We start from the raw sequence: 18,512 nt of genomic DNA, 5'->3' as shown, positions 1-18,512 counted from the left end.
CAAATTGTGGCAAGTTCTTAGTGGTATGGGGATACCAAGTCATCTTGTATGCCTCCTGAAGAATCTGTATAACGACCAAGTAGCAACAGTAAGAACAGACCACGGAACAATGGACTGGTTTAAGATTGGGAAAGGAGTACGGCAGGGCTGTATACTCTCACCCTACCTATTCAACTTATATGCAGAACACATCATGCGACAAGCTGGCCTTGAGGAATCCAAGGCTGGAGTTAAAATCTCTGGAAGAAACATTAACAATCTCAGATATGCAGATGATACCACTCTGATGGCTGAAAGTGAAGAGGAACTGAGGAGCCTTATGATGAAGGTGAAAGAAGAAAGTGCAAAAGCTGGCTTGCAGCTAAACCTCAAAAAAACCAAGATTATGGCAACCAGCTTGATTGATAACTGGCAAATAGAGGGAGAAAATGTAGAAGCAGTGAAAGACTTCGTATTCCTAGGTGCAAAGATTACTGCAGATGCTGACTGCAGTCAGGAAATCAGAAGACGTTTAATCCTTGGGAGAAGAGCAATGACAAATCTTGATAAAATAGTTAAGAGCAGAGACATCACACTGACAACAAAGGCCCGCATAGTTAAAGCAATGGTGTTCCCTGTAATAACATAGGGCTGTGAGAGCTGGACCATAAGTAAGGCTGAGAGAAGGAAGACAGATGCTTTTGAACTGTGGTGTTGGAGGAAAATTCTGAGAGTGCCTTGGACTGCAAGAAGATCAAACCAGTCCATACTCCAGGAAATAAAGCCAGACTGCTCACTTGAGGGAACGATATTAAAGGCAAAACTGAAATACTTTGGCCACATAATGAGAAGACAGGACACCCTGGAGAAGGTGCTGATGCTAGGGAGAGTGGGAGGCAAAAGGAAGAGGGGCCGACCAAGGGCAAGATGGATAGATGATATTCTAGAGGTGACGGACTCGTCCCTGGGGGAGCTGGGGGTGTTGACTGACAGGAAGCTCTGGTGTGGGCTTGTCCAAGAAGTCACGAAGAGTCGGAAGTGACTAAACGAATAAACAACAAAACTTTGAAGTTGGTCATTCTCTTCATCTCCTTCCTTCTGCTTTTCCCAAAATTATAAACCTTTCAATAGAACTACAATTTTGTTTGCTTTCTTGGCAATCGTTGCCATTCTCACGAGTCTTGTCCAATGCCAAAGTTCAAAAGCATCAATGCTCTTTCTATCTTACTTCTTCAAAGTCCAACTTTTGCTTTCACACAGTGTCACAGGAAAAACCACTGCCTGCATAATATCTATGTACAAACACCTCACGGCATTTGAATATGTTTTCCAAGGTCCTCATTGCTGCCTACCACATGCTGGTCTGCAAGGTATTTTTTTTAAAAGGGCCTTAATTAAATTTCAAAATACAAGATAATATACTTCCTACACTACCTTACTCTTTAAAATTTTCATGTTCCCCTAATGATCTCATCAGCTCCATCCAACTACAACTGTCTTAGCTCCCTTATCCTCTCTACCCATATACTCTTCCTTTGTATATTTTTAATGATTCATGTTCATTCTATGTCTAAACCCACCTCAACATACAAATTGTTTCCCTGTTGCCTATTTAAGGATGGAGGTAGGGCTACCTTCCATCACCATTAGAATACATCTTGCATTGTTGGGCCACTATAAAAGAACTAGAAAGCCTTCAAGAATCCTATCTTGCCAAACTCTTTTCTCCATTACACACTGATCACTCACTTTTGTATTCAGTCCATATTCATTCAGTATTCATTCACTATCTCTTCTTCTTTCATCACACAGTTAAGTAATCTGTTCTTACTATATTCATCTTAATTTTATGTTTCACCTGATATCCAATTCTCACTTCCAGTTAACAAAGTAGGCAGATACTTACACACAACCATTTTCATTTCTTTTAATTCCTGCAACAGACCATATACTACCCATTATTTTGCACATTTTAAAAATGTATCACATCCATTTAGCCATCTTTACTCAACATTTTTCAAAGTACAGAAATTAATCTACCAGCTCTAATTTCTCATTTTTTAATGCATAATTCGCTCTCATTTGATTTCCTCATATCCATCAACTTTGTTCTTTGATACAATTACTTTTGAGATCTATACAACTCATTGCATTATGTAACTGAATATATTGTCCTAACAGCCAGGAACCACGCTGAGACAAGGAACAGGTCTCTAATGTTTTATTACTGCTACATAACAGAAATCCTAACAAACTGAAGAAGCATGGGAAAAACCCAGACATATAAACCCCAAAGACTAAGGCAGGCCCGATCTGTGTCTCTTGGAATGGCTACCTATTTCCTCAGTGCTACGCATGCACTTTACAGCCTGGATGGGAGCCCCCTGCTCACCATCCTTACTCATGACATCACCCTCCCCTCCAGATTCACATTCCATTTCAGCCCCCTCCCTTCCAGAGTCTTGATAAGATTCGACATCTGCTTCTAAGCTCCCATGGGAACTGGGCAACGATGGAAAGTCTTCAAAGGAAAACTCCTCCAAGGACAAATCAGTGCTGCTCTCCAGGTCTGATAACGCTTCTGGCCCAGGTGGCTGCTGCTGGAAAATAGCTAGATAATTAGAAGAGTCGTCCCCCGCCCCCCTGGGAAATGCACGCCTGAGGTGGAGGGCTGCGGCCCCCCCCCTCCTCTGTAACTGGAGTCAAGGCTTCAGGCGGGGATGGAAGGTGCAAACTTACGAACTCCTCTGCTTGGGATTCCTCTGCCTGCTCAGCCAAATGAGGAATCTCTGGTAGAGTGCGAGGCTTGGGTTTGTGAGAGAAAAGCTGATGGAATCGATGAACCAGTGCTGGTGCATTCACATCTGTGGCATTCTCCCACGTGCGCTCTTCCTCAGGGTACCCTTTCCAGTGTATGAAATATTGGATGCCCCTTCCCCTCCTCCTAGAGTCCAGAATTTCCTCAACTTCATATTCCGCCTCCCCCTCCACAATTACTGGAGGTGGGGGGGGCAGTTGTGATCGCAAGGCACTTGGGGGAGGGTCTTTGGCTAGCAAGGCTCTGTGAAACACTGGATGGACTTTCATGGATGCTGGTAGCTGTAAACAATAAGCCACTGGATTTATCTGCTGCGCCACAGTGAAAGGGCCCACAAACTTAGAGTCCAATTTCTTGGAGGGTCTGGTAGAGTTCAAAAACTTGGGAGAGAGCCACACTTTGTCTCCTACTGCAATCGCTGGCCCCTCTTGTCTGTGAGCATCTGCAACTCTCTTGTAAGCACTCTTTGCCCTGTTCAGCTGCTCCTTTAACAACTCCTGTGCAGCTTGTTGCTCTTTAAGAAAATCAGCCACGGCTGGAACCATTCCCTGCTGGGAGGAGGTGGGCAACACCCGAGGGTTAACCCCGTAGAGTGCCTGGAAAGGGGACATCTTGGTCGAGGATTGCACAGAATTATTATATGTAAATTCTGCCATGGTAGCAGGGCTGGCCAATTGTCTTGCTGATAAGTGGTGTAACACCTGAGATACTGCTGTAACCATTGGTTAATTTTCTCGGGTTGCCCGTTACTAGCAGGATGATGCGCTGAGGACAGGTGGATCTGGACCCCTAATGACTGGAAAAGGGCCCTCCAGAACCTGGAAGTGAACTGTGGGCCTCTGTCACTCACCAAGTGATTCACCATGCCTCCTGGTTTGCCGGTGCCAACGGGTCACGCTTCTTTGGTACGAAGAAGGTAGGAGCAGACGCTGGGGAAGTAGATGGTCGGATGAACCCCTTTTGGAGATTAGAGTCCAAGTAATCCTTTAAGGTGGCTAGTTCCGTGGGAGACATGGGATATTGTTTCCTTGCTGGAATCCTGGCTCCTGGTATCAACTCAATGGTGCAATCACAGTCCCTATGGGGGGGTAGTGCTGTGGCCTCTTGTTCGCTGAAAACGTCTGCGAAATCTGCATACTTGGCTGGCAACTGGACCCCCCTTGCTTCCGTGACTGCGTTGGTTGCTGGAGAGCGGAGAGCGGCTTGAATCTTGTGGTGCTGGCATTCCTTAGCTGGGAAGGAGATTGCTCCCGTAGTCCAGTTCAGCAATGGGTTGTGGATCCTCAGCCAAGGCGTGCCTAGGATTACAGGCACACTAAGCGATGCAGTAACATAAAGCTGGATCCACTCAGTGTGGTCTCTCGTTGTCAGTTGCACCGGTTCTGTGAGTCTTCTAATTGGCCCTGCCTTGAGGGGCTGGTCGTCAATGGTCTCCACTTCTATGGGACATGGCAATTCTATGGTCGGGATGTTGAAGTCTTGTACGGTCTGCACATCAATAAAATTGGTTGAAGCTCCGGAATCCATGATGGCCTCTAGCTTGACCTGGTGCTCTGGGTTGACGTGCATTATTACTGGTAAGTAGTAAAAGGATTGCCTGGAATCCTCGGAATGAGCCCTCCTTAATTGATTGATGGTCTCCCTGCTGAGCTCTGTGGAGGGAGACCAACAGAGTTTCCCTGGTTGGAAGCAGAGGCGGAGATGGCTCTTGTTTCAGCTGCTTGCCCTGGGGGTCTTACTGAAGTTGCTTGGCTTCTCGCTGGACAAGCTCTCACCATGTGCCCCTGGGCTCCGCAGTAGAAACAGAGTGTTCTCTCTCTCCTTCTCTGCCTCTCAGCCTCGGAAATAAGCCTCCTGCTCGCCCCGATCTGCATCGGCTCCTCTGGTCCTGAGTGAGTGGATGCTACGGAGAGAGCTGGAAATCCTGGAAACGCTCTGAGGGCCCTGTTTCTCCCCGGCTGCATCTGTCTGAGCTCTTCTAGCCTGGCATCTATGACCACAGACAACTAATATAAGGCTTCTAGGGTAGCTGGTGTTCCCTGGCGCACTAATTCATTCTTAATTTCTTCATCCAGCCCATGTTTGAATTGGTCTTTTAATGCACTCTCATTCCAGTCCAGATCTCCTGCTAACAACTTGAAATCAGCAATGTAGATTCCCACCCTCTTGTTACCTTGCTTGAGCTTCCGAATTTCCCGGCTGGCAGTGACCTCTCTGATCGGGTCATCAAAGTGTGCTCGGAACCCTGCCAAAAAGTTCTGGTAGTCGTTGAGAATCGGGTCGTTGTTCTCCACCATGGGAATAGCCCATTTGGCTCCTGGTCCCTTTAGCAGACTTAGGATGAAGGTGACTCTGGTTCTGTCTGTGGGAAACTCTGCTGGTCTGCTGTCAAAAAACATTGTGCACTGTGTGAGAAAGGTTCTCAGCTGTCCTGCTTCTCCTCCAAACTTCTCTGGTAGACTGCCCTGGGATCTCAAGACTACTGGCGGGCATGCTGCTGCTGCTGCTGGTTGTGGGTTAATCGGAACTGGTTGTTGTAACTGCTGTAGCATGGCAGCTTGTAATGTGTCAACCTGTAGATCTACCTGTTGTTGGTGTTGTTGCAGGGCTGCTGCCAATTGTTGGATGGCGAGCTGAATTTCTTGGTTTTCTGAAGACATTTCCAAATGTCTCTCCTTTAAATTCTTGTTCCTCCCTCTTTCGATGGGAGTAGGAGTTTGTTAGGATTGATGTCCTAACAGCCAGGAACCACACTGAGACAAGGAACAGGTCTCTAATGTTTTATTACTGCTACATAACAGAAATCCTAACAAACTGAAGAAGCGTGGGAAAAACCCAGACATATAAACCCCAAAGGTTAAGGCGGGCCCAATCTGTGTCTCTTGGAATGGCTACCTAATTCCTCAGTGCTACGCATGTGCTTTACAGCCTGGATGGGAGCCCCCTGCTCGCCATCCTTACTCATGACATAATATTGTATAAATCTTTTGGATTGTGAGCTAACAACAGGATATGGTTTTCATGCAAAAGCATATATATGCTCACATCCTCAATGCAGACCACTGCATGCATTCCTCATACATTTGTACATAAATACATTAAACAATCAAGGGACATCACACATTCTTGGCTTACTCCCTGCTCAGTGTTGAACCATTCTGTAGTGTAACAACAACAACAACAACGAAGTTTATTGTACATTGACTAGTTTAGGAAAAGTGCATGATAAAAGAGATAGCTTTGAATTATGGATACTGCTTTTCCTAAACCAGTTGATGTACACTTAACATTATTTTTTTGTTACACTGCAGTTCCCAAATGGTGCTTATTGTCACCTTTTGTGACTTTTAATTAGATTTCTGCCAAATGCCTTGCCAGGCACAGTTACCCAATCAATCCCTCTTTTGTTTTTGCATTCATTCTTGTTATCTTTTAGTTTGTTATAGGGGAACAACAACATTCTTCTGATTGTCATGCACTGATGCAGTCTTCACACAAGTTAAACAAGTAACAGAGCCATTCCATAAGAAAACTACAGCCACATTTTAATATTTATCTTGTTACACCAACTATACCTATAACTTTTCAACATTCTTACACCATTTATGACTTCATTTTCATTATTTCCCTCTTGGATACAAATATTTATAATAATAATCACCATTTCACATTGTGACATACCAGTATCATTCCCATATAGATCCCTAAAATAATCCTTCCAACATTTCTTTAGTTCAGTTTCATCCCAAATCATTAATCACTTTTATTTTTAATTCTATTCATTCTGTTGGAAGCTCCTTGTTTAGCACATTTTGCAAGGAATGAAACTGGAGAGGCAGACACAATTGCTCTCCAGACTAGACAAAATTCTTAAGTTAACAAAGATCAGGTACCATCCACTACTATCAAGAGAATCATCAAATATATAGGAAAAAGCCTAGAATGTAAAACCAGAGGCACAGACTTATATATGATATCTGCAAATCCTTTGTGAGAATATAGCTTAATTCTTGTCTTGCTGCTGGTGTGTAGAACAGTTATAATTACCACATAAAGGGCACTGCATTTTCAATACACCAGTGATTTCCTATATCTTAAAGGTAAAGGTAAAGGTTTCCCTTGACGTAAAGTCCAGTCGAGTCCGACTCTAGGGGGCGGTGCTCATCTCCGTTTCTAAGCCTTGGAGCCGGCGTTGTCCATAGGACACTTCCGGGTCATGTGGCCAGCATGACTCACGGAACGCCGTTACCTTCCCGCCGAAGCGGTACCAATTAATCTACTCACATTTGCATGTTTTCGAACTGCTTGGTGTGCAGGAGCTGGGATTAACAACGGGAGCTCACCCCGCCGCGCGGTTTCGAACCGCCGACCTTCCGATCGACAGCTCAGCGGTTTAACCCGCAGCGCCACCGCGTCCCTCATCCTATATCTTAAGAAAGCCTAAATTATATAATAGTACATAAGCTCATCTAGGGAAAAAAGATGGCTAGCAGTTAAAAAAATAAACAGCTGAAGCCAGTGTTCATGCTGTTAGAATTTCAAGTCCGTCTGTCCTTCCTTCCTTCCTTCCTTCCTTCCTTCCTTCCTTCCTTTTCAAGGGCAGCAGGGAGCAAGGGAAAATGGCCATGAATCAGCCTTGACAATGGTCTAGAATAAGTTTAGCACATCTGTTCACTTAATATGGCATTTACCAACTGTCCTAACAACTTGCACCGTTGCTCTTTCCCCTTAGGATGTCTTTCAGAAGTGAACACATTTCCTATTATCTCTATCTGAGAAGATGGCAGCACAGGTAGGGCAAATCTTTCTTCTTAGAAATTTTATGGCAATATACTAGAACTAAACAGAGAACAGGCAACAATCCACATTCTGGACCTTTCAGAGGTATTGTTTGTTTGAAATAATTCAAGGGAGCAATCATTAATATCCATGGCTAGAAAATTCATTTCTCTTTTATCTCTCATTCAAAATCATCAGCTACCTGATCTCAGGAAAACCCTTTATATTGTAGTTCTAAATATATTAAGAAAACCCAAACAGTTACTATGACTTTATTATGTTTTCCCAAGAATAGAACTTAATGTACTCAAATTCTACTGAGGAATGAAAATGTCCTGCTCTGATTTGAAACTGCAAAATAAATATACAGAACTTTCAACTGATTTTTCATACCAGATACAAGCACCAAACATATACAACAACCTTTAGTTTCTGATGCAATAAAGGGACCAATATCTTAGAATAACTAGATTATCTAAACAATTTGAAATAAATTTTAATAATTTCACAATTTCAAAATGAAGTATTTTATTTCTACTTTTATATTGTCAGAGTTGACAAAAAAAGTAAACCCTGTCTAAGCCTTCTCAGAAGCATAAACCAAAAGGTCCTTTATCTTCTTTTTAAATTATCACACAGACACAAACACACACATGTGAACACACATACCTTCTTCTATATTTTAAAACCATTCTCTTAACAGATACTAACTTCTGCAAACCTAGTCTTGGAATCTCTTTGGTAAAGTTCAACCATATTTACTGATATAAACATTTCCTAACTTTTAAGACTGCTTTGATACCATAACTTCCTTTAACTGAAATAGTATTTTCCTATCTGCATAAATCTTGTCTGTTCAAAACTGTTACCTCAATCTGCATATCCTCAGCAGGCCAATCGGATTTTTTAAAACTTCTAAGTAATTTTGTTTTAAACACCTTCCCAATGATTCACATGTTATATATCCTCTTCTATTACACTGTATACCATAATTAATATTTCCATATTCCTTGTCTCCATAGAAATAAAGCTGCTTATGCCAGAAGTTAAAGAGAAACAGTTTACAAATAGGTTAAGATTTACCATTCCCTTTTACTAAATCAAGCATCAGTAAGTTCTTGCTGATATTAATACATTCTTCCAGACTAGCATTTTGTTAGCTAGAGGTTGTCTTCATACAGTATTCAGCACTAAGTTGTCATTATTTTTCTCCAAATAATTACCTATGAATTCAAAATCTGTCATAAAACACCTTCCCTTAAACTCTCAGAACAGAGATATAGATATTACATAATATGTTGCCCCATGTACATTTTACATTATTTCCACTCACCTATCTGGGGCTGGAAGAAGGGGGAAATTTATCTATTTTTACACAATATGTATTCTGTGTGATGATTTAAGTTACAATGACCATCAGGAGGCAGACACTACATGATCAGTTTTAATCTATTTGGGACTTTTCAGATGTAGGTGGCCAGATATTACTCCATGAGTTCAAACCTTCTACCAAGAATTGACCTCATGGACCTTTGCACTCTAGACGGTTACAAAAAGGTGGAATAAAACTAGTGAGGTGGCTCCCTTATTTTTAACATCCCTTCATATTTTACTCTACGTTTTGGTTTTTTAAATATCTTTTAATATATGTATTGATTGTTTTTATCTCTTTGTATGCCACCCAGAGTTGCTTGTTTGTGAGATGGGTGGCTATATAAATTTGAAAAATAAAATAAAATAAAATAAATAAAAATCTAACTACAACAACAAAACATGGTACATAAGCTTTAGCTGCTATCCAGGTCCTGGTGCTCAGCAGTAGAAAGAAGGGATACCTAAAATCAGAGTGGTATGGTATGTACAGTCTATTTTTCCTTAAGCTCTCAGAGTAGACAGATACAGATGTTACATTATGTCATGCCCCCATATATAGGTTGTACATGACTTCTACCAGCACTGACAATTGTAACATCTTTCTGTAGTATCTTTCTGCAGGAAAGGTTAAGGGAAAGTGGACTGTGTATACTGTTCTGATAAGATTCTATATATCTTTTCCTATAACTGCTAAGGTAGATGTAATTTGATTTTAATATATTAAAGTCCATTTTATTAAACATATTAATTAGAACTGAGAACTCCCTTTGCTAAATGACAACACATTTGACTGATTTTCATTTCAAGAAAGAATAATAACTTGATGATTTATTCCAAAGTTGTTCTAACTTCTACCATTTTATAAATTAGGTCTTTTATACAATGCCCTATTTTATTTCAAAGTTTTCTCCTAGGTGTTGTCTGAACTGTCATAAATGAACAGGCTTGGAACATTGATTTTTAATTATCTAATTAATTTACACATTCTTGATTTTACTACAACACTAGCCAAAGGTAATTTATTAATGTAAGACACAGTTTCAACATTAAGTATATCCTAGGCAACAAGAAAAGCAGTGTTTTTTCTTTCTTATGAAATCTACTTCAGGGCCAATCAACGAATATAAAGCTGAAAGAAATAATCATGCTTAGACTTTGAAACAGTGTCCAAATAATTCAACTTGCATCAATTCAAAATTAAGGTTGTATTTGATGTTCACTTCATATTACAAAAGGAGTAATATACTAATATACAGGTAGTCCTTGACTTACGACCATTCAGTTACTTATGCACTGAAAAAAGTTATTTATGACAGGTACCTGAAGTTACAGCTGTTGCAGCGCCCTCGCAGTCATGTGATCAAAATTCTGGCACTTGGCAGCATGCCTGTACTTATGATCCCACAGATGTTTCATGTCCCCTCACCTGCCTATTTCCCCCCATTTCTGCCCTTTTGGCCACCCTCCACCCTGCCTTCTGGGGCTGCAAGGAGCCCCAGAACTGCATGGCTCCGGGGCTGCTTGCCATGCCCTGGGAAGCCACAACCATCCCAGCCGCCCTTGCCACTCTGCACTTCAAAACCCCTGCTGCCCTGCACTCTGCCGCCCCTGCTCACCTTGCCATCTTCTTGCTCCTGCTTGAGTCAAGCCAGTTCCTAGAGAAGCCACTTGTAAAGGGGTGTGATTTTGCCAGCTTTGTGCAAAGGGGCTTCTTGGTGCAAAGGGCCAGGCCGGGCACACCTCGTCAGCAGTGGGACGGCAAAGGGAATTGTCAGGATTGCCATCACTAAGTGATGTGGTCACGTTACATCTCACTTTACGACCACATCACTTAGCAATGGAAGTTCCAGTCCCAATTATGGCCATAAGTCGGGTACTACCTGTGGGGGGGGATGGAATGTAAAGAGCTAATACTGTATGTGATATGTTATTGATATGTGTGATCCAGATACAGATATACATAACAAGAATACCTGTGTGTGTCTGTGTGTGTGTGTGTGAGAGAGAGATGTATTGTGTGTATACACTACCATCCACCCATCCCACACAGATACACACACACACACATATACACACTTGAAAGAATCCATCATCCATCAGCAATTTTATTAACATTTCTTCACCCAAGTAGCAACCCAACAGTTCTAGGACTGGTTCATAGGCAAAAAGGCCTGAATCAATACAAGAACAGCCAGCCAAGAGTTGGGCAAAAGGAGATGTTGTCCTAGCAACTGCACACTTTTATTACTACTCATTCTGTTGTCTATACCCGTCTATATTGCTAAACCCAAACTGCTAGTTGTTGCCTATTCATCACACACAGGGTTTTAACCTGGGGATGGAGGCTTCATGTTGATAGGTAAATTTCTCTGGACCTGGATTTTTGCTAAGGCTTACAAGTATCTATTGCTCTTGGAGTTCTGGACAGTGGAGGAGGGTGATACTAAAGAGCCATAGATTGAAAATGTATAGTCAAGGAAGATACTGGAATTCTAAATTCTTCAGTGTTCTCCGAAAACTGCCTTGCTGCATAAATGAAGAAGTGGAAAATAAAGATCTTTCAGGAAATAAGTTATTTTATAAATTACCTGAAATGCATTTAGAGAAATACAAAATAAGTGGCAATCTGTAATTTAAAAGCTTCTTCTCCCATTCAGGGCTATGGAAATATATGCAGACCTATGTAAAATTTCAACAGAAATACACTAAAGTCATATTTATTAGTGCTGTGCAAACCGTTTGGACAGGTAGACTGTCTTCTGTGCATGCATATGCAAACCACCTCATAAAGCCTTCAAACTGATTGTACTGAGTCTTCAGAAAACCTTCGTCACTTTAATACTTCAAGGAGTAATTTGGAAAGGCATTCTCATGAGTGAAATGCTCCTCTGAATAGTTTAAATAGCTGTAATATTTAATAGCTTATTAACATATAAATGTACTATTTGAGTAGCTATCGAGACAGATCTTTGTCACAGCCATCAAAGTGGCATTTTTTTCTTTTAAAAATGTACATTCTTTTACAATGCAGAGTGCATTCATATGGTGGCTTGCAACCAGAATGGACATCTGGAATAATTTAGAAACATTAAAATGTTTTTTTTTAAACTAAAGATTAACAAATATGTTCAAGATACCAGATTTCACAGGAAGTGTTATCTGATCTGTGATTATGCCCTCTTGAACTAATATTCTTATAATTCAGTGGTCCTTTCTGTTCTTTCCTGTCTTAAGTGTATACATTTCTATTCTTCTATTACTTTAAAAATAGGACAAGGAAAATTATTTTCCCCAGTCAGCCCAATTTTACCTCACAGGCCTGAGAGATAAAATTAAATTGTAAAATAAAGTATTGTGTCAAGTAATTTAGGTGATTTTCATGTTTCACCTTAGTTTTCATGTTTCACACCTTTGTTTCATGCTTTTCAATCAGCATTCTCTGTCACCTCCTTCTTACCTTTTACCTGAAGACTGGCTACTTCACAACTTTCAATATTAATTTTCTAGGAACTGACCTCTCTGTTTCTGTATGGTGCACTGATGATGTTACCTAGCTGGGTAATGAGACATCTGCAAGCAACCAAGCTCAGAGAGCACCAAGGACTCCAAAGCACCATACCTATTCCAACCCGGAAGTTATTTCCTATGTAGGACTGATTTTTTTTTTAATGGAGAAATTTTAGTTCAAGCACTAATCCACACTTCCACAGTATTTCACAATATTTAATCTATTGCAGCTACCTACACAACTATGTCAGTTAATGTCAGGCTGTTATTCAGCCACATGTATTCTGTATATGGAAATCTGTAGATATTTGTGTACAATGACATGATTTATGGATTGGGCTATTTAAGTATAGAAATCATCTAGGCTTTCCCCCACCCCCATTCTAAAGGGTATTATTCAGGGCTTAGTATTTAATTCAACCTTAAATGAACATAATACCATGAATATGTACAATGCCTTATTCAGGCACATTCCAGAAAGTGCTGACTTTTTAAACAATGTGTTCAATCACACCTTTTCTTTCTCTGTTCCACTGGCATAGCTGGAGAAAAGTATCTATATTCATATTTTTGGCCCTATTGCACTTCAGGGGTCTATGCAATAAATACTCAAAGGAAAAAACAAAAAACAAACGGAATATTGTTTTTTGTTTTATTGGACAGGAACAGCACAATATAGCACAAAAATAGCTACATGTATACTCATACCTTTTTATTCTGGGACTAAAGACTATATTTTAGAAATTGAAGTCATAACATCAAGTTAACAGAACTACTTTGCTGCAAGTTCATGGAATGCAGGGGTTGTAATGATTGCAGTGTGTTATGATATGTATATATATCATGAAACAGTAGAATTTTTGAGCTCCTCATAAGACATACATATTTTGAGACTTGTAAATTATTGAAACTGATGTATTAATACATGTTGAAATCTGTACCAAAATTGTAAAAAATAACTACGGCTGAATGTAGCCAACAGTATTTAGGCATATGTTTAACTTTTCATTAAACGCCTCCAACTTCTGAACATTTTCCATTAGTAAAATATTAAAGCAAACTGAATACAGCAGGGTTATTGGGCTGATAGTTTTCCAAGTGGTCATACGTGCTCAGCTGGAAAATAATTATTGACAATATGCAATGACATAAATCATCCAGTTATTGTTGAGCTTATATTCTAAAATAATGTTTCCCTAATTTGTTCTCTCCAGAGGTAACAGAATAGGTTCATAATTCCCTTCCAGCCTGCTCAATGACTTTGTGTCTTGGAATTATGGGGAATTGTGATCTAGATGACATGGACGCTAAAGAATGTGCTGGTTGGATGTAATCAAAGCTGACACAGGCCAAAATATAAAGCAACGAAAGAAGCTGTACAACATCGGAAATAGTGGAGAGAGCTGGCTTATGGAATTGCCAAGGGTCGGATACAACTGAATGGATAATTCAATTTGAAATTTATATGGCATGCAGTTGGCAGAGGATGTACTTGGAAATCCCTAAAGATGCCATATAGTTTGATTGGAGATACATAAAGGAGAGAGAAGGTTAATTAACCTTTAACCTTTAACCAGTGGACAATAAGCATAGATCAAGGACTCATGAATGAACCTCAAATATCTGATTTCCCAACCCATCTGCTTATTCCAGCATGATTGTGGGGAAGAAATTGGATGTTTTCTCTTCTATATTAAACTAAGCTCAGTTTATAATTAACTAAATTCTAGCTAACACAACAAGTTACACTAATGAAAATAGAAACTAGTACTTCTGGACTCTTTCTCATGGCTCTCGCTAGCAGCTAGCCACAGCTGAACAATGGCTTAGCATTAACATCAAACATAGCTCACTCTGTAACAGTAATTAGCACAATACTACCAAGTAATTTGTTGAGTTTATGGTGCTTTAGATAGTTCCCATTGGTCATACAAACTAATTATTGGCAATCTCAGTGCTCTCCTGTGTACAATGTTAATTATAACTATTAATAAAATGCACAGAGGTTATATAAGTGGTTTGAACACATACAAATATACTATCCAGTGTTTTGTTCTTCAGCATTAATTTTCAGTGTATTAATTTTCAGCACTTCCCTTTTAGTTGTAATCAGATCTACTGGGCCATGTTTACATTATATTAATACATTAACCATACAATGAGCAAAATGAAAGGTTGTGCATTGTTTTCAATTTGACTGGAAAGCAATGTTCTGGAATGCACAGGGGTGAAACATAGCACGTGCCTACCGCTCCTTAAGCAACTGTGGCTAGCTGTATAAAGTTGATAATAATTAGGTCTGGGTCTCCAACATGGTTTCTCCCTAGAAATCTCCAGGTGCTATGCACAACTTGATTTTATTTATTTATTTATAATTATGATTGCCCATGACACCATGTCAGCCATTTTACGAATGAGCAAGGGCATACAGACCCTACTATGCAGACTGAACTGTACAAGTCACTTCAAAACCCAGTGATTTATACATGTAACTTTTACAATCAGGTAATGTATGTATATACAGATGTATCAGTATATTTTCATCAGTATATTTTTAAAACAAAATTGTTAAATAAATACTTCAATTTTTTATTATTTTTATTATACAGATTCAGACTTCTTCCAAATACTCTTTGGAGAAAGAGATTCTACCAGTTCAGTTGAGGTTATACTTACTAAAAATCTCCATTCTGCCCCCACCCAGCCTACTTTGGTCATATTTAGGAAAGCCCTCTTAGCCCTGACACTTTGTATAGGATAAAATAAAGGTGCTTCCAATTTAGGGCCTGTGATGCTGTGGGGAGGCGGCGGGAGGAAGGGGGATAGCTCAATTGCATAGAACAATAATGCAAATGATCAGGACTGGAGGTACAGTACACATCTAGACATGGTTGGAACTTTTAGCTGTTGTTATTGTTAGTGAGTGGGTTTAATGGTGTTAAACCTATTTTAGGTTGTGTACTAGTTTTTATGATTTTTCCATCCCAAATGGTAACAAAACACACTAATTTTCCACAATCACAGCTGGAATACAGGCTCATGGCTGAAAAAGAACTAGGTAGGCCACATGCAGGACAAAGGTTGCACTTCTAGTTATATCATTTTTGGCCTCAAATGTTTGAGGTCCAGGTCAGAACACTGTTATTCACTTCCTGTGAATAAATATGATTTAGGTAACAAGGCTGCACCCATGTCCACTTTAGAGGGCCCTCAGTATCACTTCTGATCCTAATTGCTGAAATTGATAGCAGTGTCCTCCATCTCAAAGTATGGAACTGTCAGACTTCACACTGGACTTAACTGTAAATCATGGCTCTTCAGATACTTAATCCTTTATTTAGAAACTGGCTTATTTGAAATAAGTTCTCAGCAAAAATCAAGCCACAAACCCATGGAGCATTTGCCACCATGCTACCCAGAAGTCAAAACCTTGGTTGATACTCTAAATTTAATATCTGGACTTAGTCTGAGTTAATAAATATTTGCCCTGTTCTGACATGGACCTCAAACATTTGAGGCCAAAAATGATTTAACTGGAAGTGCAACCTTTGGCCTGCATATGGCCCACCCAGTTCTTTTTCAACCATAATGGTTCCCTTTCACTGGATCCTACTGCTTCCTGCCTTATTTGGTTCACTGCTTACAGGAATAGCTGAAAAGTGTATTGTAAGCCCTAAAACAATGGAAAGAAGATCCTGAAAATCCCACAAATTTCATCTGTGTCCAAGTATTTAACGGGACCCTTGACACACCACTGCCCCCAAAATGTGTAGTTGCCAACCCCTAAAAGCTGTCTTCCCCTGCTTTTTCCTACTCTGATATTGAAGAGAAGCTTGCTTTTAAGCATTTATCAAGAAACTGCATTATATTTCCATTATTTGCCGAATCCCCATTATTTGCAACTAGATAGCTATGAATAATAATGGTGTGTTTATCCAATTTGTGATCCCCAGGGATTAATTTTAGGACCAGCTTTACAATTCAGCACAATGACTGTCATGTGGTCCTGCTTGCCATAAAGAAAAAAAGTAGTCTACCTCAAAATTTTAAGAGAAAATGTTTTAAAAGCATTAATATCCATTTTCTTCAACAGTATTTCAGCTAGGAGCATTATGGGAGCTAGAACATTAACCTATGTGGTTGGCCTTGTCTTATTACTGTCACATTTTAGAACTGAAAACAACAGAATTGTGACTAAGATTTTAGATCAATTACTGTGTGTTAAACATGTATATAATATATACTTGGGTATATCCCCAGTATTTAGAATATCATTGGGGTTAATTAAAAGAAAATTACCATTTAACATTGGAAGGAAAAATCTACACATGATTTGCAGCAATAGATTATTGATATGTGTTGTATGTCAATATTTGAATTAAGTTTGGTTTTCTTTTTTCCATTTTATGACGAAAAGGCAAGGAAAAATATTTCTGGAATTCTATCAATATGGTAAAAGTTTCTATTTTTTTATTATAATTATGATTAATTGGTTTTAAGTTATATTATTTCATTAATACTCCTGTATGCATGTGTTTGTGTGTATTCTTTCTGTTAATTTAATTCAGTGCAATATATTAAAATAAATAGATACCTGTATTTCAGTATATGAAAGTTTTTTTAAAAACCTTGCTCACTACCTACCCAAGTAATCTGTAACTTATATTAGCACAGCCTATCCATATTAGAAAGTATGTCAATCTCACAATATAGTGACATGTAAAGGTGGGAATATTTCTGCTGTTAATAAAGAGTAGACCCCCTATACCATTTTCCCCTGAAGTTAAACTCTGCTTTATATTAATCTCTCATATTGCTTCTGACAAACAGAAAATATGAAAAATTGCACTAATCTGCAATATAAATCTTGACTGGCAGAATCAACCTGCTAAATTAATAAACTAATAAATAAAGGAGGATTTAACATATCATTCTAGCTGCCATAGTCCCCTGCATAATGAGATATCGGACGAAAAGTCTAAATTACCTTTAAGTAACCAGATTGGAGAAGACTGCTTTGCAAAGTTCCAATAACGATGCTTTCAAAATTCATCCATTCTCATTATTTGACGCTTCATTTCATTTTAAAATGGGGCACACAACATTTTTTGGACTTGCGATATGCTTGGCCTGAGTGTGGCTACATTCTGCCTTCCCGCTGCCCTCCCCCAAAAAAGAACGAAAGAGATCAAGAAGGAATGGAAAAAAGAAAAATAATGAATCACAGACTAATCTATAACACGAGATAACACTAAATTTCTTTTTCCAGCAGGTCCTGCATCAATTAAAGAGAGTTTACCTTTATCTAGTTCCTAATACTAAAGGTAAAGGCCCTTAAGCTGTACCATAGCTCCTGTGTCACCTGTATTTATAAGATTATATGGGCATGGTCCTGCTAAGAAAGGATTGAGATATGTTGATACTGAGGTTTGTGGATTTCACAATAGTGATATACTCTACCCCCAATTCTGCCTATGTTTGTGCAAGGCTGTAAGACATATTGCTGTTTTTTCACCTTTACTTTTAAGCAGTATTCATCAAAGCTTTATGCTCCTTCATATAATCAAAGGAGCTTGGTTGTATGTTATGAGAAAAGCCAGGGTTAAAACAGTGATCTGAATATCAAAATTCTTCACAGGAGGATCATTTTAAGATTCAATTACAAAGCCAAACAGCTATTTATATTCCATTTCATATGACAAAATAATTGCCCTTGTTTGAAAGTTGTGTGTCAATGGCTACTGAAATCCTTTGCTGCTTCAGTGCCATAAACAGGCATCACTGATATAGATATATATATGGCAATAATTCCATTTTTCCTTGATCTGCTCTACGAAGTTAAAGTATTACAGAAAGCCAACCAGTTGTTTGCACAGAGAAAATGCTGCATCCCATTATAATTTTCTCCCTGTCCCTAGGTGATACTGGACATAATGTAGAAACAAGATTAAAGAAGAGAGAAATCTTAACTTCAGAGGAGGTACAAGTACCATTAGCATCAAATCTTATTCTGAGAGACAAGACTTCAGAATATTTCACTTTAAAAGCTGGAAGA

At 39.3% G+C, this 18,512-nt stretch overlaps 1 protein-coding gene across 4 annotated transcripts in view; it reads right to left on the bottom strand.

Annotated features, from left to right (window-relative positions):
* Window positions 1-18,512, bottom strand: part of APP (amyloid beta precursor protein) — a 125,906-nt gene that overhangs the window by 72,609 nt on the left and 34,785 nt on the right. The gene's annotated exons all lie outside the window — the stretch shown is intronic.

This window comes from Candoia aspera, chromosome 5 (genome assembly GCF_035149785.1).
Source record: "Candoia aspera isolate rCanAsp1 chromosome 5, rCanAsp1.hap2, whole genome shotgun sequence".
NCBI classification, from domain to species: domain Eukaryota; kingdom Metazoa; phylum Chordata; class Lepidosauria; order Squamata; family Boidae; genus Candoia; species Candoia aspera.
The sequence above is the reverse complement of the archived record's forward strand: the minus strand, read 5'-3'. Positions and strand labels throughout refer to the sequence as shown.